Here is a 25,056-nt window from a genome sequence, read left to right on the forward strand (position 1 = left end):
TATTGGAATTTTGTATTTATGTATGCAAATTTCAGGAGAACACAGACAGCCTGATATCTTTCACCGAATACAGAATTCGGGAGCCAGAGCGGGGAACAGAACAGGCATAAGGACCAAAGCTCATTGCTGAGGGGAGCAGCAGGCGGCAGGAGAGGTCTGTGCGCCATGTGGGACCCTCGCAGGTGGCCGGGGATCAAACAGGTGCTGCAGAGGCTGCGGGCAGCCTCACAACCCAGCGCTCAACCGCTGCGCCACTGGGGAGGCCCTGAGACTACTTTTTACTAACTAAAAAGTGAGGATGGAGAGGGGATATTTTTCATTTGTAGAATTATCTTTCGAAAGATGCTCTATTTGAGAATCTCTTCTTTATTTGCTGAGCAAACACAAAGTCATCTCCTTCTAGCCACACATGTGAGTTCCCTCTCTCCTTGGATCTCAGATCGTAATATTAACCCCCCCCCCCTTAGTTCAGGATATAAACCCTGTTCTCCTCAACTAAATCCACAGTTCGTGTGCTTATGGATTTTTTTTTTCTTTCTGCCAAGGTGGTTGGTGATATTTTGCTCACTTACATAGTTAAAGAAGAACCCAGAGAGGTGGGAGAAATTTTCCCTCAGCCCCCAAAATGTGCACTAACATTTTGTGTTTTTTTGTTTGTTTTCAAACTGTCTATTGAATGAATGAGTGCAGACTTTAGAATATGATGTAGCTGCCTCCCTGGTGGTGCAAGTACTATGTAGCAATCAGTACTATGAAGCAACCCATAGCTATCCCAGGCCAGGGAGGTGACCCACATGGTTTAGCAGACCTCTTCTGTCTCACCCGCTGCTCCCCTCAACAGTGTATTTCAGTGGATCTGCCTGTTCTGCTCCCCACTCTGTCTCTGCTGAATCCTCTCACCCTCCCTCCCCACACCTCTGGCCTATACCCCAGTTCTAGTATGCATAAATAAATAAATCTTTAAAAATAATAGAATATGATGTAGCAGGTATTATCTGTGTCTCTGTGTCTTTAAAATTAGGAAAAAACTTTCTTTGGTATCTTATAAATAAAGGAAATATTAAAACAAGTATATTGCAATTGTAACTGAGAATTGGAGTGGCTTGTGTTGAGAAACAATAAGAGTAATTTAAATGAATGACATTAAGTAGAGGGCAGATAGTTTACAGCCTGCCCCAAAAGTCAAATGGGGTAAACTGTTGGTTTTGAACTGATTAGTTTTAGAGAAATGTAGTTATATCAGCATAACAGTAACAAGAGGGAAGAGGAATTAGGATGGATTGGTTACTAAGATTTAAATCAGAAAGACCTATGAATAGCTTGTTGTGAAATGAGACAACTATGGTCTGGATTAATGTTGTGGTTTCTTAAATGGAAAGTTACATATTGACAATATTTTTCCAGCTTTATTGAAATTAACTGACAAAATTTAAGATATTTAAAGTGTACAATGTGAGTTAATTTAACATGGAGTTAATTAACACATCTATCACATCACATGTTTACCTTTCTGTGTGTATGAACATTTAAGTTCTACTCTCTTAGAAAATTTCAATTGTATACAATTATTATACAGTCACCACATTAGATATTAGATTATCCAATCTTTTTTCTTTCATAACTGTAAGTTTATAATTTTCTACCAACCTCTCCCTATTTCTCCCACCCCAACCTTAAATCTTGACTGATGAATAAATTTTCTTAGATACTATAGTACTTTTGATATGGTAAGTATATAAGAAATGGAGAGGTCCCTCTTCTTTTCATTGCTTTTAATATTTTATCATTTTCCACTTTCTACATACAGAGAAGCTCTCTTCTCTAGAGATGTAATTGTGGTGCTCTTATCATGGAAATAGTCAGAGTTGCCTCAATTAATATTCAAGGACTTCTTTATGAATCTGAGAGGCTTCCCATTCTTAAATGGTTAATACTAAAATAAAAATCAAAGCATTTTATGCTTGAGTTACTTTTCACCTGCATTACTTACAACTGAATATATTTACATAAATCCCCTGTTTTTGGTAAAGCTGTCAAATCATTATAAATACTCTGAATGCAAGAACAATTGATTAATAACTTTGAGTGATATCACAATCATAGAAGCTGCATTTAATCATGTTAAATTAAACAGATCAGGCAACAAATACTTAACATTATATAAAAGAAACTATATTTAATGATTTGCCTACATGATTATATATTACTTTCTTATAAAGCTCAGGATTGTCATTTAATGTTTGGTTATGATAGGCAAGATTTAACCTTTTTATTCAATACATTTTGTAATGACTGATAGGAAAAAAATGCATCCATCCATTAACACTGGGTAGCTTGCATGAGTCATTGATTTGTGTTGATTCCTTGTTTAGAAATTTTATTTTAAGTCTGCCTAACTTTAACATTGACACTTTAGGGAATTCAAAATGTAAGCAAAAAGGAAATGATATTCATAGATGACTATAAATCGCAAATAAATTTATTCATGATTTAAGCTATTACATATTTATACAAAAACAAATTTATGTTTCAAACAAATTTGAAGGAAGACTAAATTATTACCATGAGTTAAAATAACTAATTTATTTATATTGAAAATTGAAATTGAACCCCCATTCTGATAATTCTAGCAATAAATTAAAGAATTATAATAATATAATTTTTGGCATCCCCTGGTGGCGCAGTGGTTGAGCGCTGGGCTACCCGTAGCCTCTACAGCACTGGTTCCATCCCTGGCTGCCGGCGAGGGTCCCACATGGCGCAACAGACATCTGCTGTGCCCACTGCTCCCCTCAGCAGTGTATTTCATCAGTCTGCCTGTTCTGTTCCCTGCTCTGGCTCTGGTGAATTCTCTCACCCCCCTGCACTTCTGACTGTACCCAGTGCTTGTATAAATAAATAAATCTTTAAAAAAAATTATAATTTTATATTTTAAAATTACTTATGTACCAGGACTCTTTAAAGAACTTTACATATATTAGCTCAGTTATTCCTCATAATAAAACTACACATTGGGCATTACTCTTTGCATGTTTTAAAAATAAGGAAACTGAAATATGACAGTTTTTTACTTTGACCAAAATTTCATAAAAAGAAAAGAATAGATCTTATCAAAATAGTTGTCAGATGACAGGCCCTGGGATATTAATTTCTATGTATCCATATCTCTTTGTATTGGAATTCATGCTCTGTGGAAATATAAAAAGCTGTTCAAATTTAAAGTTAAAATTTACTAGAGAAGCCAGGGTTGATAAGCAAAAGAGTTAATATGTTTTAATAAAAGTACATGTGTTCATAACCTGAGATTAAAACCTGATTCTAGGGCCTCCCTGGTGGTGCAGCGGTTGAGTGCTGGGCTGCGAAGCTGCCCGCAGCCTCTGCAGCACCGGTTCGGCCGCCCGGCGAGGGTCCCACATGGCAAGCAGACCTCTCCTGCCGCCCGCTGCTCCCCTCAGCAGTGTATTTCGGTCCTTCTGCCTGTTCTGCTCCCTGCTCTGGCCCTGGTGAATTCTCTCACCCTCCTGTGCTTCTGACTGTACACAGTGCTTGTATAAATAAATAAATAAATATTAAAAAAAAAAAACCTAATTCTACCATTTATATGTCTGAGAATCAACTCTACAATCTATAAAATTGAGAAATTATTGTCTGTTTTCATTGCTTAATGTGTATACACAGAATATTCATGAACCCCGTATTAATATGTAACTTCTATTCAGAAGTGGTTTGTAAAATCTGTGTTTTATCTAAATTTTCAACTCAAGTGAACCTTAAAAATGAGGTATAATAAGGTTAGTAGCTTTTGGCTGGTAAAATAATGTAATGGAAAAAAACATATTTTAACTTGTCAAATCTTAAAATAAGCTAGAATTTACTTAAAGAGACACATCTGGTATTATCCTACATGTAACAAAGTAGAATTAATTGGTGATGGGCTGAGATAATGTCTTTAATCAAGAAATATTTACTAAACATTCATTATGAGCATTGCTTAGCTATATATACTAAATAGAATATTAAAGGATTGTCATTACAATATATTTAATAAGTCCTTAAAGATCTTACCAATGAGAAACAGTGTATTCATAAAAATAAAAAAAAAAATGCCAAGATGTCTATGTGATGTTGATAGATAAAACTGGCACGGAGTTATGTAAATGGGAAAGGCACTGGACTGAATGATTTGGAGAAGTTCTCTTAGTGGAGGGGAGGTTAGGTAGGAAGTGCATTGAATAAGGAGTAATATTTGATGAAGGAGTGAAAAGGAAAAGACAATGAAAACTTAACTTGTCTTTAAAATAGGTCCTGCATACCTCTATCTCCATGAATTTATTCATTTGGATGCATTTCTCTTTCTCGAACCAAAACTTGTTACAGAAATGGGAGATACAGTTTATAAAATGAGGTTTGGATATACAGTAGAAATACTTGAAAGCCCAACTGATAACTTTATATTTTATCATACGTATTTGCTATTAAGATAACATTGATTTACAACACTGTATATGATTTAGAGGTATAAGTCACACCACTTCAGATGTATGTTATCACCCAACACCCCTAACCAAGATACCCATAGTCTTTCACCATAGTTCATTTTCTATTGGTCTTTCTCCCTGTGATTCATTTTGCTTAGCATAATCCCCTCCCATTTCTATCCATGTTGTCAGAAATGCTAAGAGTTTATAACCTAATTTTTTTATAGCTGAGTAGTATTCCATTATGTAAATATACCATACCTTCAGAATTCACTTATCTGTCTTTGGACAAGGTTGTTTCCATAGCTGAGCTACTGTAAATAGCCCTACATTGAACATATGACTGTCTTTTTCAATTCTTTGGCTAAATACCTAGAAAATGAATTGATGCATCATATAGTGCATGTATTTTTAATATGTTGAGAAATCTCCATATATTCTCCAAGTATTATTATTAAAATATGTTAACTCTTTTGTTTATCGCTTTTGGCTTCTCCACTAAATTTCAACTGTAAATTTCCCATGAGTAGAACTGTCCTTCTACTCACCAAAAAAGCATGAGGATTCCTTTTCTCCCCATCCTTGCCAGCACTGATAGTTTCTGGTCTATTTGATATGGGTCATTCTCATAGGTGTTAGGTGGCATCTCATTGTTATTTTGATTTGTATTTCCCTAACAATAATTGATGATGAAATGGTTTTCATGTGTCCATTGCCCATTTGTCTGTCTTCTTTGGAGAAGTGTCAATTCAGCTCTGAGAATTTCTTGATTGCATTACTTGTTTACTTTTTGTTGAGTTGAATGAGTTATTGACAGTAGTTGGGTAATAGCCTTCTGTCCAATGCAGTGTGCTTTTTTTTTTTTAATTGAGTGATATGGTTCCAGGGATTTTTCATTCTCATATAAGCGGCCCTGATCTCTTTTATTCTCAGATAGTTCCCTAAGTCAAAAAATGTAAACATTGTCATCTATATTCCTTGGTGGTTAATAAAAGACAGTCTAATTTTTCTTTCCTTTTCTTTTTTTTAAAGATAATTTATGCATACAAGAGCTGGGGTACAGGCCAGAGGTGTGGGGGTTGAGAGGATTCATGAGAGACAGAGTGGGGAGCAGAGCAGGTAGATTGACCAAGCACTCTGCTGAGGGGAGCAGCGAGCAAGTCAGGAGAGGTCTGCTAAGCCATGTGGGTTGCTCTCTGGCTGGCCAGGAATTGAACTCATGCTGCAGATAGCTTCATAGGTTGCTTCTTAACACTTGCGCCACCAGGGAGGCCCCTCTAATTTTTCTTTTCTATAAATGTTTACCAATACTCCCCTAGAAGATAACCTAAAACATGTCTCTGAAAAGCAACCCTTATCAATGTATTAAAAAGGGGGAGTATAATGTTAAGAGAAATTTTATTGCTTGTGTAACATGAGCAGTGAGTAACTATATTGCATATTACTTTTATAGAAAGGCTGGATTTCTGACACCAGCAGTATTTAATTGTAGAAGCAACTACCCATAAGCCATATACAGATGTTCAGTAATAACACAGAATTTAGGACAATTGCATCCCTTTTGAAGAAAGTCTGTCTCTCAAATTTACTACATTGAGATGTAGGGGAAATAGAGTGAGGGAAGCAAACAAATCATGTGTTTCCTCTGAGATGGTTTCCTAGTCAGCCCACTCATTCCCATGAGTCAGCCATTTTGCCTTGTCTATGCCTACTTCCTAAAACTGAGATTCAACCTTCTCTTTCCAGACACACATTTCTTGATATGTTAAGGAATATGTACTCTTTGGCCACATCTTACCTGAATGTAGTTCTTATGAATATCCTATTCTTATCCTGAGCTTTATTACAGTCTTATTCCTTCTACCCACCCTACATTTAGCTATTGTCACCTGTATACTCAGTGAAGAATAGAAACAGGGCACCCCTGGTGGTGCAAGGGGTTAAGACGCAACCTATGAAACAAATTATCAGCAGCCACTGCAGTACAAGTTCAATCCCCAGACAGGAAGCAACCCACATGGTGCAGCAGACCCCTCCTGACTCGCCCACTGCTCCCCTCAGCAGTGTATTTCAGTCAGTCAGCCTGTTCTGTTCCCCACTCTGTCTCTGGTGAATCCTCTCATCCCCCTCACACCTCTGGCCTGAACCCCAGTTTTTGTATGCACAAGTAAATCTTTTTTAAAAAAAGAAGAGAAACAATTCCTCATATTGGTCACTATTTTAATTTTTCTTTGAAAGAACTTTTGATTGACATTCCCTCTAAGAAAATAAGCTGAATTTAATATATAAATTTATAGATAAATTGATAATAAAGAAGAAATGAAAATATTTAATCACGTCTTTTGATTTGTGGGGAAAAAAATCCATAACCTTATCTGTTTTTGGTTTAAGCATTTAAATTTAACTTTAAAATTGAAAGATTTTTTTCCTTTTTAATGATAAGTTGTATAAATTCTAGGTCTTATAGATTTTAGGGTCTATGTTAGTCTACAGAGTTGCTATTGTCCTTTGGGTATTATATCTCTGACTTGACATTAGGAAAGGTATACCCAAATGTTAGGAATTGCATTGTGAGCAGACCTGAATATCTTTTCTCTATTAAGATCAATCAAAAGAGCCCATGCTTAGAAAATTAATGTCTCTATTGAGCTAGAAAGGCAAAAACCTTCTATAGAAAATATCAGTTTATTTAGTTTTACTATTGACCAGCAGTGTTTTGCTGGAAGAAAGACATATATTTTGTTTAACAATTTCACCTTTAGCTCAAGATTTTTGGCTATTATTAAGTAAAAAAATCTGTTTAACTTGGAAAATGAAATTAAATAATTAGGACCACTTATATAGATTTATAACTACATATATTCGGCTGTATAAAAAAAAGATAAATTAACATCTCCTAAAACCAAACCACAGGCTAAATTCTGGAATGACATCAGAAATTTACAATAGGAAAGACTTAAAAGTTGCTTTTTGTTGCTTTTAAGATTATTTAATTTGGTTTTCAGACATCCTTAATTTTGTTTTCATTACTATTCATAAGTAGCATCTTTAGTGTTTAAATGGTAGTATGTAGGGAGATGTCAAATAAAATGAAGACTACTTTTGGTTTAACAGATTGCTAAATTTAGGGATAGTCTTCACAGTAATATAGAACTGGAAGAAAAAAAGGCTTTTTCTGTTTCTATCAGGAAACTGTAGTTGTGTTTATGATGTTCTGAAAAGCAACAGTGTGTTGTTCATACTTTATATTAAACACAAACAGCGTGATTGGGCTTTGAAGAAAAAACAGTAGAAAAAGCATTGATATTATATAAAGAGAGTTTATAGTCTCATTTTTTTAACTCAATACTTTGGAATTACTTTCTCATTTGAAAATATGGAAGTTAAATACTTTAAATTTAAGATCTTATCAAACTTTTTTCTTTGTGAGGTAATTATAAAACATGTACATACTAAATTATTAGTGAGGTTGTAAGTTAGCAGAAAGTTGGTAATTGAATGTGAAGTGATACAAACAACTCTGAAGAATGAATGAAAATATATATCACTTGTAACTTGTGTTTTCCAATGAAATATTTAATAAGGAAATATTTTATATAGCATAAATTATATGTTTTGTCATCCAAGTCTATTGTTGAAATCTTGACATGATCATTTATTACTCATATAACCTTGAATAATTTATTATCTATAAATATTGATTATTATCTATAGACTTGGAACAGTAATTTTTATTTAAGAGATTTGATACATATTTAGAATTAGCATATAATTCTAAATTATATATATATTAGCCCTTTTCTAATCCTGCTGTTATCTGTTCTAGAAACTTACCTAAGTTTCTAGTACATAGAAGCTTTCAAAAGTCTGCTAAGACATATTACATTTCTACATTAAATGAATGATTTTCATGCCAAGTCATTGAGTTATCTAACTTTTCTTATTCATGTTTTTTGCTGCAATACCTCCATTTGTTATTGAATTAAACTCATGAATCTGGACTAAAAAAACTTTAGAACAATATGCAATGGGGAAAAAGCTTCAGTCTCAGGAATCTGCTTCTATTTCAAACTCAAAAGCAAAATATTTTCCTTTCCTACAAAAGAGTGGGAAATAAGGAAGGGGAAATTAGTTTTCCAATAGTAGAATCAGCAGAGTATGTGATCTATGAGGTTTGCAGAAAAAGTGTCCCATGTGGTCAGCCAATGACAAGGGGCTCATTCCGTAGTTTTATGCTTGTTCAAACTTAAAGACCTTTCAAGGGTTGGTGTGGAGAAAAGAAACTGATTTAAGTTTGATCCAGATAAAGCAGAAGGTAAGAGATAGTTGTGAACAATTGATCAAAACTGAAATAAAGCCATCTAGGAAGATGTTCTGCCCACTTTTCAAATAGTTCTAGTTCTAGGAATATTTTTTGCTTTTACTGTAATCAGTATTAAACCTGCTTATGGGGAAATTCTAAGGAAACCAATAAAATAAAGTTGGTAGAATGCTAGATATCTAAAGTAAGTGTCATTGTCTAAATTAGTGCTTATAAAATTCAGCAAGTATGACTGAGGAGAAGATATTATCTTGGGAATTAGAATCACAGAGTCCTTACATTGTGCTGTCAAAAAAAACGCTCCTCAGTCCTCCCCTTAGAGATTCATTTTCTATTCACTCCTTACAAATGTTTCTCAAAAGTTCTCTTCTGTTTGTCTTCACAGCAGGACTCTCAACCAAGTTTGTTTTCCTTACATATCTAGAATGCCCTTTTCTAATCCTGCTGTTATCTGTTCTATTAATCATTAAATGCTAGTGTTTGTCAGCTTTTAGAGACTCTTTCTCCACTCATCAAAATAATAGATATTTTACTTTTGCAAGTTTTAATTTACTTTTGTTTTTATTGAAATTGTATTGATTTGCCATTTTTGTAAATCTGTAATTTCAAGAATACAGCTTCACATCTTGCTTTACTCACCAGCAAAGCCCCAGTGCCCACACCCAGTCATGTGACCCCCCCAATACCTCTTCCTCTCTACCTCCCCCCGACCAGGTACTACCACATATTTTTCAGACTTCGTGTTATTTCTGCTGTTTCCTCAATGTATAACTATTTTATTTCTATGACCATTCCAACATACTTTCTCTCCAGTACTTGTATTTATGTCCATTTCTCATAAATCTTCCTTTATCACTTATCCCTATATTGTATCAATAAGCCTTTTTCAAATGTCTTTATTTATTTGTGTGTAAATAATATAGCTCTATGCTGTGTCCACTTTCCAAGGATACCAAAAATCCTGAATTGAAAAGTTAACTCAATAGCAAAGAAAAATATGTTTGTTTTCTGGTACATGCTCAATAAAATACATTTTGGAATTGCTTCAGATTTATAGGTAAGGTATCAAGACAGTACAAGAGTTCCCATATACCCACACTCAGTTTCTCCTATTGTTAATATATTTTGTTAGTATGGTACATTTTCACAATTAGTGAACCATATGGATACATTATTATTAGCTCAATTTCATACTTTATGTTTTCTCAATGTACATATTTATTTCCTATGAGTTATATTTTTTATTTTTTTTTTTAATTTTTTTTTTTTTAATAGAGGCATGTTTTTATTTATTTATTTATTTGTTTGTTTGTTTTGTTTGTTTATACATGCACTGGGTACAGTCAGAAGCGCGGGAGGGTGAGAGAATTCACCAGAGCCAGAGCCGGGAGCAGAGCAGGCAGAAGGACCGAAGTACACTGCTGAGGGGAGCAGCGGGCGGCAGGAGAGGTCTGCGCGCCATGTGGGACCCTCCTCTGGTGGCCGGGGAGCAGCCGGGGATCGAACTGGCGCCGCAGAGGCCGCGGGCAGCTTCGCAACCCAGCACTCAACCGCTGCGCCACTGGGGAGGCCCTGAGTTATATTTTTTAAATTTAAAAAAAGCCATGCAAAGAAAATATTACTTTTACTGATACATTGATTAATAATATTTCATATTTTATACAGATATGCATAGGACTACTTTTTAAGGCTAATGTGAAGAGAATTCAAAACAAATGCATTTTTTATTACAATCAGACTTTTAGAAATTGACACATTGTGTATAAGACCCAGAATTTATTTATTTATTTATTTAAAATAAATTTTCTTTTTATATTCCCCATACAATTGCAACCCCCTTATTTTGACCCCAATCCCTCCACTCCCCGCCCCCCACCCCCCACAGAGTGTCTCTGGTTCATAGTTTTTTGTTGATTTTGATTTTCACTTTCTTATAGTTATTCATTTTCCTGGTCCCTTATTTAAGTTTTCTAGATTCCTGCTATGAGTGAGACCATCCGGTATTTTTCTTTTTCTTTCTGGCTTATTTCGCTGAGCATGATCCCTTCCAGCGCCATTCATGTTGCTGCAAATTGCATGTGTTTATCTTTTTTGAATGCTGAGTAATATTCCACGGTGTTTATGTACTCCATCTTCTTGATCCAGTCATCTATTTTTGGGCATTTGGGCTGTTTCCAAAGTTTAGCTATTGTAAACAGTGCTGCTATAAACATAGGGGTGCAGGTGCTCTTTGGAATTGATGTTTCTGTGTCCTTTGGGTAAATACCTAGGAGTAGAATTGCTGGATCATATGGAAGCTCCATCTTTAGCAGGTTGAGGAATCTCCACACAGCTCTCCATAGTGGTTGGACAGTTTGTACTCCCACCAACAGTGCAGGAGAGTTCCTTTTTCTCCACAACCTTGCCAACATTTGTTGTTACTAGTTTTTTTAATATGTGCCATTCTCACTGGTGTAAGATGGTATCTCATGGTAGTTTTGATTTGCATTTCCCTGATTACAAGTGATGTTGAACATTTTTTCATGTGCCTGTTGGCTGTTTGCATTTCCTCTTCAGAGAACTTTCTTTTTAGCTCTTCTGCCCATTTTTTTGACAGGATTATTTTCTTTGTTGTTGTTGAGTCTCATCAGCTCTTTGCAGATTTTTGTAATCAGTCCTTTATCATTCGTGTTGTGTGCAAAAATGTTCTCCCAGTGGATGGGGTTTCTCTTTGTTTTTGTTATTGTCTCTTTTGCTATGCAGAAGCTCTTTAATTTGATGTAGTCCCAGCTGCTTATCTTTGCCTTCACTATCACTGCTTTGGGTGATGTGTCTGTAAAGATATGTAAGACCCAGAATTTAATCACATGTATTGACTGTTCAGTCTCTATAGACCAAGTATGCCCTTACATGTATTTCAGGGCTAGTGAAATAGAAGTTTGTTACATTAATCTTAATTAAATAAACCAGATGGGTGTTCTAATCTAGCAGTGAAAATAAATTTAGTAAAAGAAAATATTCTCAAAATACGGGTGTGACATTGGTTCAGCAGGAAGTCTTGCAGAAAGGCATGGTTCAGAGCAATGCTTAGTTCCCTGGCAAGTTAAAAACAGAAAGCATTATCTGAGACATAACAGGGGTGATATCCATACATCCAAGTTATTTATTTTAACAGTGTTGTTTAATTGTTAAATTTTATAGCATGATTTAGCGTATAAAAAGACAGGTAATTGTCCAGTTATTTTCCTTTTTTTTATTTTTTTTAAGTTTTAATGATATTGTTTTAATTGAGGAAATGCTGGCTGACAATACTGCATATGACTCAGAGCCTCTTCAAATGTCTGGGCTCCTCACCACATCCACCACCAAGACACCATATATACACATTAAATCAATAATTAATGATCTGCTGGCCAACACATAACAATAAAATGGTGAGGAAAAGGTGGCTTAAAATAGTTTGTTCTCTGACTCAAGGTAAATAAAGAACTTTGGAAATTCTCAAAGGGCAAGTGAAAAGTACAAAAGTCATGGTAGTCCTGTAATTATCTAGAAAGAACTAAGTGCAATTCCATGGTCCTCGAGAGCATCATCAGATAACTAAGGCACAAAACCTGTTTCAATGTTTTAAATAGCTAAAGTAGCAGGAGTAATGAAAATATTTAGCTTCAGTCATCTGGAAAACTGAATTTTATATTAATGCATTTTATTTGCCCCAAAAATCCATTTGAAGTGGTATTACATGAGTTTTAGGAGCATCAGGAAATAGTAGGCTGCATTGGATATGTGAGTTCTGAGCTACACATCTCTGCCTTTTTTCTTTTTGATGTAGAAAACTAAGTATTAAAGAAGGGTCTACTATCTGATTTAAAAAGTGTATACTAAGAAAATAGGTTCAGTTTTTCCAGTATGTGTGAGATGTGTGTGCATAATGAAGCAGCATGCAGATGTTTTATTCAATTGTATAATAGGCATAGTCTACTTTGTATCATATTAAGACAATATAGGTAATAAACTTAGTACCATTTTTTTCTCCAGCTATTCTCTCAATTAGATGGAGACTTCAATTGTGGTTATGACAGTGAATAAAATTCAGCTATAATCTTGTTGTCATAGAAATGTGGGTATCAGTCCCAGTTCTATCCTCAAGATGCTTTGAAATTCACCTGATATTCTAGATTCCTTTGTTTTTAAATAGATGTTAAAAAAGTACTCATCTGAAATTGTATTTATTAAATAGCAAATTATCTGTGACATACCACATATATAATTGGTCATTGGACTTGCTACATGTGACTTTTTTTTTTCAATATACCCTCATCCAACTAACCCCCCAACATTTTTTTTTCTTTTGCCTATCTCTTCATCCACTAAAAAAATAACTTGGTGTGGGTGTTTTACATTTGTATTTGGTTTCATTTTTCTATTTTCTATATAGGAGTTCTATGTTTTTATTTATGTTTTTATTAAAGGAAAGAATGATAAGGCACTTAACCACCTTCATGGTGTTTATTTTCAAGGATAAGGACTCTCTAAAATACAGATAACTCAGTCCTTTATGCTATTTTTGAAGGATTCTGGTAAGGTGACTACAAGTTTCAGTATTCTTTCTCTTTCAGGTTACTCCATGCCAATTTTATGTTAAAATGTTTGGCAATGAACTTCAAATTACTTGATTCATTTGATCAGGCTATATTAATGTGTGTGTGTGTGTGTGTGTGTGTGTGTATTACTTGTGACTAAAGCTTTTGAAAAACTCTAGTGGAAAAAAATAGAATTTTGATTACTTAAAAATCAAGAAAGATATGATGATAGTGTCCAACAAACAGTAAATACTGTGTCAGCACTTTCTTGTTTTTACTGTTACTATTAAACACACACTTTAAAAGGAAGCATATGGACAGAAACTTGACTTTTGGTGACTATCATAATGTAATATATATACAGATTTTGTGATAATTCCGTGTAATCAATATAATGTTTTAAATCATGTTGCACCAATTACAAAAAAATTAAAGAAAACACATTGTTAGCAATAAAAGTGAGGTATAGAGTTAATGTTTTATAACTATTAAAAATATTGAAGTACTCTTCTCCAAAAGAAGACATTCTTTCTCCAAAAGAATGCATGATATTGTGATGTTACAGATGAAGACATAGGCAACTTCCTGAAATTTATTTTTCTGCCTGCCCAGATTATACAAACAAAAGTGAGTTAGTAATGTCAAGTCTAATGGTAGCTTTTGTTACCTATTTTAATGACTAATAGTAATTGAACTAAGGCTCAAACTAATCTTATTTTAATCATCATATAAATATCAAAGTTTTCTCTCAATATTTTAAAATATAAGGTAGCCTTAGATATGTTTTATTAACAACTTTATAAAGTTTTCTGATATGCTAGTTTTATCAGTTGTTCAACTTTCACAAAAATTTAGCATATTTTCAAAAGAAGGAAAATAATTACTGAAGCAGGAAACATTTTATAGAGATTACAATCATTATTTAAATATTCCTAATTATTTTACTTGCAGAATATGAAAATCTTACAATGCACATTTTTTCACATTCAGTAATCTTTTACTATATAAAAATCTTCTCCTGCAAGTTACATTTTAATGACATTTGTAACAAAATACCTATGGCTCTTGTAAGTGATTTGCTATCACATGACCTAATAAAAAAAAATTAGAGAAGTGACTTTGAACACTGTTATACAAACATAGTGTGCATTTGATTATAGCTTCAATTATCTAGTTAATCTTCCCCTCTGTAGCTCTATAGTTAATCTTCCTCTCTATAGACAATAGACTGAGACTATGGGTGTTTTGGCAATGAATGTTCTGTGGTTTCAAAACCTGAATGAGGGATCCTGTACTTCTAAACAACAATATAAACAATGTTACCTCAATAAAGAAAATATAAAAATAGAAATATATTCTTGAAGAATGTGGTTGATTTCAATATATAATAAAACCTTGACATCTCTGATTTAGTAGTCACGCATGTGAAACCACTGTCAGGACTTGGTATTATATCACAAGTCTACAAAATAATTTTCATTTTAAAAATGTACGTGGAGAAGAGAAATTATTTTATATTGTAGTGTGTGCTGATTATCTTTAAGGTAGACTCAATAAAATATGCAGATATTTCTACAAAAGTTATTTTATAGTTACAGAAAGAGCACTGTCTTTTGACTGTAATTTCTTGCATACCTAGTTCATTACAAAGCTTTTTGTCATAATGGAATTATATCCTATTTGTACTTAAAATTGATATTTTTATAGAGTTTGCATGGTGGAATTTCATATTTTTAAGCTTTATATTGTTTTATGTTATGGTAACTGAAATCATTGTTTTTTTTTTAAAGATTTATTTATTTGTGCATACAAGAACTGGGGTACAGGCCAGAGGTGTCGGGGGAGGGGGGTGGTGAGAGGATTCAACAGAGACAGAGTGGGGAACAGAACAGATGGATTGACTGAAATACACTGCTGAGGGGAGCAGCAGGCGAGCCAGGAGAGGTCCGCTGCACCATGTGGGTAACTCCCTGGCCGGAGATCGAACTTGTGCTGCAGTGGCTGCTGCGGATATCTTCATAGGTTGCATCTTACCCCTTGTGCCACAAATTCTTTTGTGTTAGAATTAATGCCTTCATAGGGCAGGTGACCACCTTCATTGCATAAATGGGAAAAACTTTAATTTCTAACCAAATGTTTTCATTTCTTCTTATTATTACTAAACTATTCAAGATGCATCGCTTCCCATCATTTGAATTATGTTACTTTAAGGTAATGTTCTTGTACATTTGTGGTTCAAGACAGGCTTTCATGATAAAAAGAAAAGTTACATTTTTTAAAAAAGATTTATTTTTATACAAGAACCGGGGTACAGGCCAGATGTGCTGGAGGGTAAGAGGATTCACCAGAGACAGAGCGGGGAACAGAACAGGCAGACTGAAGAAATACACTGCTGAGGGGAGCAGTGGGAGAGACAGGAGAGATCTGCCATGCCATGTGAGATTCTTGCCGGCTGGTCAGGATCGAACCCGTGCTGCAGAGGCTGCAGACAGCTTCACAGTGCGGTGCTCAATTGCCTGTGCCACCAGGGAGGCCCAAAAGTTACATTTAAAAGGATTAAAATAATCAATTCAATTAAAAAATGGGCATATTCACCAATATGGCAAAATATTATTTTATAATGCCTGTGAAAGATCTCTAATTATGTTTACTTATGTTTACCAGATGATTAGATAAATTATGTTTGTTAGGTTTTACTGCAGTAAGTTTTGCTAATTTAGTAAAATCATGTATTACTGTAAGGATACTGTTTTTTGAAAAGGATCAAAGCTTTTCTACATAACCATAAGAGTATGTGCTTCTCTGAGGATAGCTTACTATTAAGTGGGTACTCTTACTTTATAAAAACTAGATCATCTCCATGACACATCTCAAGATCAATTCTACTCCATGTTTCATCATGGAGTTGACATTGTCAAGAATGTGGATAATCTGGTCTAGTAAGTATAAATAAAATATCACTTCATACTTGTTTAAAGTTTTATATAGTTACTCCACTCTCAATATGGAGAGATAGTCACAAAGTTTTGAATAAGCTTAGTAAAAAATAGTTATCTCTTCTGCAAAGTACAAATTTAGGGTAAACATTGTAAAGTATTTTAAATTTTATAAAATGTTTTTATAAAAAATTTGCCAAGCTAATATTCACCAGGCATTGAAATTGACCATTTTAATATCTTCATGGAGGTTTATTTTATTCCATATAGTCACTTGCCAGAGAAAAACATTGACAGATAAAACCACATTATCATTTTCCACTAGCCTTTTTGCCTCTGCATTCACCCAACCTAATAAACTTCTATGCTCTTCAAAAAGTAAATAAGATTACAAAAGAGTACCTGGTCCCTGGAATGTACATGGGGTGAGAACATTTCTACTTATTTTAGAATATTAAAACAAAACTCTATAATCCATTTGCTATAACAACAGCATGACATTCTGAACCACCTAGAAGTTGAAAAGACAAAACAAAACAGTTTGAATTCTATTTCATAGTATTTTATCTTTAATATAGTATAGAGCACTGTGGATTATACTGTTGATGTTATTTTCTAAAGGGGAAAACAAATCTATTGTGGCATAAAGTACACTGCTAAAGCATGTTTTAAGAGTCTAACCTGCAAGATCAGCTTCATTGAAGTGACTGCAGTTCAATTTTCTTCAAGCGTTTTTAGGTCAAATATTCCAGAAAGAGGAGAACAATAACCACAGAGACCAGTTTGTTAGATGGAGAGGTAAATTAACCCCATCAGTCCCCTGGTTATAAACCTGCAAGAAGTGAAGCAAGAAGCAAGGTAGTGTCATATGTATGATGAGACTAAAGAGAGGGATGATATTTTAAAAATCTTACATAATACTCTGGGGAGTGATCAAGCATTACCTCACATCTGAATTAAGTATCCAGTAATACAAATGGAAATGTGTGTGTATTTACAAATGTTTAATGCTTTTGAAATAATTATTCAGTGCTTTGCAATTTACATAACTATTCTGTCTACCTGCTATCACTTAAATCAGTATGAAAAAAGACTCAGAAAGATGAGGTGATGTGTCCAAAGACTCATAATAAATGAAATAGCTACACTGTGAAGCCATTTGCTGATTAATATTCCCATGACTTTTCTTAATAAGTAAAACAATTAATTCAAAACAATAGTATTACATATGCTGAAAGAAATAAATGCTTCGGTACTTTTAATCTCTTTGAATTTAAAATGATACTGACTCTAAATAAGGGAAATGGAATATGTTGGTTTGTAATAAAATCATTTTTTAAGGCAGAATCCTGAATTTCAAAATATTTCTACATAACTGGCTCACTTTTTATCCCTATGATTACTCTGAAAGAAAGCAAGAAGGGTAACCCATTTAAGTCAGTTTTGCAGAGGACATTTCAAAGATCTACAATATCATGTGAATGTAGATAGCAGAGACCCTAAAGAAACAGCAAACACTTGCATTGTCAACTCTTTTAACGGTGTTTAAAAAATACATACACCTATAAACTCATATGCATATACATCACAATACATATTTACAGTTTAAGTATACACACATATGCACATATGTGTTTGTATATATGTGTGTATATACACACATGTATGTGTGTATAATATTAGTCTCAAAATGATCCAGGGAGCCATATTATTGTGTTGTGTTTGGTTTGTTTCAATTGACACAATTAATGTAGCTGATGTCAGTGGATCTGTGTTCAATGGGAATTCAATACTATAATTTTAAGAAATCGCAAACATTTCAGGGAATTTTTGTAAATTGAGGGATCCGATGAGCCCCAGAGACAGGTAGGGACTTACATTTCTACAAAGAGATAGCTGCCATTTTTGCATAGTAAGCAGAGAAGTTGTTGATTCCAGATCTGTAATTTTCTCGAATATGACTTTTACTTACAAACAAAAATTACTCCATTGCCCTGAATTGGAAATTTCAGGACTGAAGACACAATGTTTCCAAGAGTAATGTATTCAGGTTTTTTTTAAGATTTATTTATTTATGCATACAAGAACTGAAGTACAGGCCAGAGGTGTGGGGGGGTGAAAGGATTCACCATAGACAGAGTATGGAACAGAACAGGCAGACTGACTGAAATACACTGCTGAGGGGAGCAGCAGGTGAGTCAGGAGAGGTCTGCTGCACCATGTGGGTAGCTCCCTGGCGGGGATCAAACTCCTGCTGCAGTGGCTGTGGATAGCTTTATAGGTTGCGTCTTAACCCTTGCACCAACAGGGAGGCCCAATGTATTCAGTTTTGATGAAGTAAATAGAAAGTTAATACTCCCTCCCTCCATTCCTTCCTTCCAGTCTGTGTTTAGGTGCCAACTGTCAAAAAATAAATAAATAAAATCTCTGCATGTTAGTTTCCAGAGTCTCTAATTGGGATATATATATATTAGTATATTAGTATATATATATATATGTATTAGTAATGGAAACTTATAGCTCAAAAGGTCATCAGAGTGATGATATGACACAAGTAAAGAGAATGTCATAGATTGCTGGCAAAATGCCAGCATGGCCTATTGATTTGGGATTCAATCCGAGGCTGCTCCTCTGCGTGATTTATTGCCCAAGTGAAGCACCCATGGTCTCTAACACTTGGCATACATGTATCCCACAGCTCAAAGAGCCACTGAGATATTAAGCCTCCTGTTTGGAGTTGGAGAACAAAGAGAGAAATTTTTGCCTGATGTTCAGAGGGATTACTTGTAGTAATCCCATGTAGTTCAAGAAACTTCACTTGTGATAAGTCTCTTGCATTTTGTTGGGATTTTTAGCCATTTTTCTGGGGGAGATGTAATAATATCACAGTTATGGCCGCTGAGACTGAGGTTTCTAATTGCCAATAAATAGAACATTATATAGTGAAAGCTTTTGACATCAGATGGCAAGTTCTCAGGCACCAGTAAATGCCTTTGGCGTGCTAGTGAAGCCTGATCAACCCACTGGTGACAAATGACAAGGGAGTTTGTCCATTCACTAACCCTCACATTTGGTTCTCCAATGGGAGGGGGTCCTTTCTGAAATTGTGGGGTAGGGTGGCACACTTGCAAGATATATTTTATTTCTGTCTAAATCTAAGAAAAAATAAAAACAACATCTTAAATTGTCCCTGAGAACCTCACTGACAAGGTTACACTAGTTTCCCTTCCTTCACTGAGAACCTTAACCCGTTAGTCCAATTTAGTAGGGCAAGTGCATGAAAAAGAACCAGGTTGGATTTTGACCAGGGTTCTTGTATCCAATAAAACCATACACATGTGTCTCTCCCCTATGGAATTTCTTTGAGTCAGGCAGGTGCACATAACTTCTGATCCCCCATGGACAGAGGAAGACCTTGGTCCCACATTTAAGGAGATCTTTCCTTAATGTACTTAGTCTTTTGAGGCAATAGTGGCTTCTTGAAACTCACACAATATTTTGAACTATTTTATTCCACCCAAGTCTCTGTATCATCATTACTGACACCATTCATTTTAGACTTTGGAAACTGATTAAGCAACTGAAGCCACATTTCTGTGAGATGGAACTAGCAGACTCACTGCTCTTAATGGCATTGCCTCCTCCTCCTTCCCGAAGAAGAGTGAGACAAACCAAAAACCTCATTATATCATTCAAACAGTTTGTTCCAATCCTGCATCAACTGAGCAGCCTCTGATCAGACATAACAGCTAAGGCTGTTGGACATGGGTAAATCCCACTGCTGCCCCTCTTCCACAACATGGCTGAGGGAATTTTCTAGAGGACACCAGGAAATCTTCTCCTAGCCTTTAAATTACCCACAAGACCTCATCTATTTTCCTTTGGAAATGCATGTCTTTGTTCATAATCCATATTCTGTGCCAAACCTCCCTAAAGTTGAAGGTCGTGAGATTTTACTCTCACAAGTTAGTTTGCTCCCATTTCATGAATGCTGGCAGAAGACACACAACTGACTCCTGAATGGGACATAAGGAAGGGTGATTTCTTACTCATAGCACTAGCAGCAGGCAGAGCAGCATTTTATTTTTCGTCAGTTAAGTTCAGTTCCCACAGGACAATGTTGCAGGTCTGGTGGATGCTTTCACATACACTGGGTTTTGTTACAGGAAAGAGATCACAAACTTAAGCATCCTTAATCTCTGATACTGGGCTGGCAGTAACCCTGTACTGTCTGTCCCCACGGAGTCCCCACAGAGTCCCCACAGAGTCCCCACAGAGAGATGCCGTCTTTGTTTACTGGGCAGTATAGACCGCAGAAGAGACATCTGTGACTTCCAAAGTTGTTTGTTTTGCAAACGTCCTTGAACATACAGCTTGAATTGAAAGGACAGTTATTGCCTCTGTTCTTAAGACATGCAGAAATGTGGGAGATCTGTGGAGGATAGTCTCGTAAACTGTGATCTTAAGGTTTGGCAGGAGACACGACTTTAGCAGGCATAGGAAACAATTGCTGATACCAGATTGAGATGTTACAGCACTAAACACACAAGTGTGCATTTGCACATCCACATACACACACAAGGTTTTTATTTTTGCTATTCCTAAATAAATTGATTTTACTTTATAATATATAAAAGTTGATACCTTAATAATCTAGAAAATATCTACTAAAAATCTCTTAGAATTAACAAAACTAAGAAAGTTTCTAAGAGAATAGATCTTAAAAATTCTTACAAGAAAAAAAAATACTACCATAATTGGAGAGGCATGGTAACTAGACTTATTATCATTTCTCAATATATAAAAACATCAAACCTATATTTTATATATATGAAACTAATATGTCAATGTATACCTGAATAATACACACATACATACATACATACATATGTAAAGGTTGATTAGAAAAAAAGTGAATGAATGATGTGGTATGAAAAACTATTTAACTATTACTGGGCCTCCCTGGTGGTGCAAGGGGTTACGTCTCAGCACTATCAAGCTGTCACCAGCTACTGTAGCATGAATTTGATCCCCAGACAGGGAACTGACCCACATGGCTCAGCAGACCTCTCCTGCCTCACCTGCTGCTCCCCTCAGCAGTGTATTTCAGTAGATCTGTCTGTTCTGCTCCCCCACTCTGTCTAACCCCCTCCCCCCACACCTCTGGCCTCTGACCTACAGCCCATTTCTTGTATTCATAAATAAATAAACATAAATCTTAAAAACAAAAAAGAAAAAGCCGCATCTCCCTGGTGTCTCAGGGTTTAAAGACAGAGCTATCAAGCTATCGCTAGCCACTGCAGCACAAATTTGATCCCTGGCTGGCAAGAGAGAAACCCACATGGAGCAGCAGACCTCTCCTGTCTCACCTGCTGCTCTCCTCAGCAGTGCATTTCAGTGTATCACCCTGTTCTGCTCCCCAGTCTCTCTGGTGAATCCTCTCACCCCACCTGCCCCTCTGTCTTTTATCCCAGTTCTTGTATGCATAAATAAATAAATCTTTAAAAAGAAAAAAAAAAGAAAATCCAATTAACTACTACCATCTCCATTTAGCCTAACAGTATTTTATATATTACATAATGTACATTTACATAATATTATGTATTACATAATATACAAAAAAGAATAACTACAAGTTTAATCTGTATATCCGTTTTGAGTGTTGGGCATCTTTTATCTAACATAAACTTGAGTTTTATTGAAAGTATCACTCCCTTGAAAATACACAGGTTACACTGAATTAATAGTTTGGACTACTTTTTAGTCTTAATATTAAAATTCATGTTATAACATTTCTTCCTGTATTAGATATAAAATAATACCTCTATTCCTTGATATTTACTATAGAACCTCAATGGATTTGTTGATTCCTATGTGCATGTTAATTTACTTTTTACTATTACTGAATTTACATCTCTAATTCATGTACACTTTTGGCTACTCAAATTTTTATAACTGCTTTCCCCACCACTCAGCACATTTTTATTATTTAGGAGATAGCTTTTGGTTATAAAGATGCTCACTCAGCTTTAGTTTCAGAAGGCAGGGGTGCTGTGCCTCAGAGCGACACGCTTAACAATAGTTGCTCTGAATAAATTCTCCTCTTTGGGGGGCCTCCCTGGTGGTGCAGGGGTTAAGCACCACACTATGAAGCAATCTGAAGCCTCTGCAGCACGAGTTCGATCCCCGGTCTGCCAGGGAGCAACACACATGGCGAAGCAGACCTCTCCTGCCTCGCCCATTGCTCCCCTGAGCAGTGTACTTTGGTCAATCTGCCTGTTCTGTTCCCCACTCTGTCTCTGGTGAATCCTCTCACCTCCCGCATCTTTGGCCTGTGCCCCAGCTCTTGTATGCATGAATAAATAAATCTATCTTTAAAAAAATAAATTCTCTTCTTTGGGAATATCTCTCTCACTGGTTTGCTGTGGGCAATTGTTGTTTCTTTGGTTATCAAATCCTCTCTCCTTTGAGGGCTTTTACTCTACAGATACTTGAAACATGTAATTTTTCTTTTTGTTCCTTTCTGATTGATGCAGGATAACATCCTTATTTATAGTGATTATAAGTTGCATTCATCATTTAGCAACATCATTTGTGGGGTTTTTTTGTCTCTGTATTCTTGCTAGGCACTGACACAATTTTAATACTTGGATGCCACCTTGGAGATCATCTTTTCAGCTCTTACAAGAAAATTTTCTTGAACTATTTGTTTTCTTTTCCTTAGAAAGTAATTCTTAGTTTCTACCTATTTATAATGCTTATTTCACCAGGCATAAAGTTGCATTATATTAGAGCTTTAAAAACTTTTCTGGCTCATTCTCTGAGGATGAAAAATGGTAAATAAATGTTTTTCAGTTTGTCAGGGCAACAGAGAAACTCACAGTCTGTTCCTAATGTACCAGGAGATTGTTATGCCATCTGAGGAAACAAAAATTTTATTTAATATAAATGAAAGTTGAATGATGTCAGCAACCACTACTCATTTAACATATTTTTAAAACTAGAAGAAAATTACCTGTATATTTTTGAAAACATAGTCATGTTAATTTTTGGTGCTGTTGACCGATTATCACAAACTTAGCTACCTTACCGCAAAAATTAATTGTTTGATATTTTGTGTATGTCATGATTCCAATCTGGAATGGCTGGGTTAGCTGCACAGTATATTGTATGGTTGAAATGAGTGTCTGGAAAGGTTGAAGAATTCTATTCTTTGTGTGAATGGAGGCCTCACATTTTTGCTGGTCATATGCTATGGACAGTTTTCAATTTTTAGTCTTCTACATTACTTGACATATGGCTTCCTCCATCTTCAAGTCAATTTTGACTGTTAAAATCTCTGAGTGCATTGAATCTTTGATTTCAAATTCTGTGATCAACCTGAAAAGTTATTCACTTTTACAGAAGTCATGCATTTAGGCCAAGCCTATAGAATTAATCTCTATGGTCAATTGTGCTATCTTGCATAACTCAATCCCAGGGGTAAAATCCATCCTCTTCTGTGTCCCAGAAATTATGCTGGTGTGTACCTCTGGGCAAATGCTTTATGAGCCATTTCAGATTTCTGCCTGCGATAGTGAATAGTGTGCTTTGAAATACATGAGGACATTTCTTACATATTTTCCTCATCGAAAGGTACATATCTGTCAATAATTTGAGGTATATACATTAAGTGCATTTTAAAACACATTTTATGAAATGCTCACCTTACAGATATATTTGTCTTTTTAAAAAATTATGTACCTATTTTCAGTATTATTAAATATTTTATCATTATTTTAAATTGATTGACACACTGATTTTTGTTCTAGGGTTATATTCTTATAATTTTTCTAATGATTATATTCTAATGTTTCTCTCATTAAATTATATATGTACAGATAATTGATAATGAAGTATAATTCATTATTTTATTTGATCTTTATTATTATATTTCCCCATCAATTCTGGTTTTGGGTTCACCCCAATAGTCAATCAATTTTTTTATGTGAAGTTATTTGAGATCAATTGGTACTGAATACAAATAATGCATATTTTGAAGAATATTTTAATAAGGAGCTAGTGAAATAATATTGCTGAAATGTTTTGTCTATACATATAGTTCATTTTTTAAGCATAAAATATTTAAGACTAGTCAATTATAGAAAAGATACTATAAAACCAACTTAAATTTAAAAATATTAAATGCCCTGAAGCTTATGTTTCAGCTTCACATTTACAAAAACTATGGCCATGTAAAAGTTAAAGATATTTTTTAGTAATAAGGCTTTGGCCTGAGAAAAAGAGGATAAAAATAATATTCATAAAATTATTTTAAATATTATAACAACCTCTCCTCATCAAACATATTAATTATATATGTGATATATCACATGAGTTCTAATTTGTAAACTCCATTGTTATACCAGACAGATATATTGTTATGTAACAGAGTATCTGTCCAAAAATTTAAACAGATTCAAATATTTTCCCTAAGACAGAAAAGATGAATTATTTGAACTGCAATCAAAAGCAAAAACCTCAGAAAATACAATAGATGTTTAATCTTGAATCAGGAAAAGTTGATGCCCTATCTCAAAAGGGAGATAAATTAAATTATCTTAAATTATGTCACTGTAGTTAAGTGAATGTAATGTGCTAAGGATTTTGTGGACCAATTCCTAATTAGAATTCAGAATGACTTATGGACCAGTTTCCTTAGTAATATTTGTCTTCAAAGCTGTTTTATGAAAATACCAATTCCCTTACTGATAGTAGAT

Source organism: Talpa occidentalis, unplaced genomic scaffold (assembly GCF_014898055.3).
Source record: "Talpa occidentalis isolate TD23 unplaced genomic scaffold, MPIMG_talOcc4v2.1 talOcc4.8, whole genome shotgun sequence".
Taxonomy (NCBI): Eukaryota; Metazoa; Chordata; class Mammalia; order Eulipotyphla; family Talpidae; genus Talpa; species Talpa occidentalis.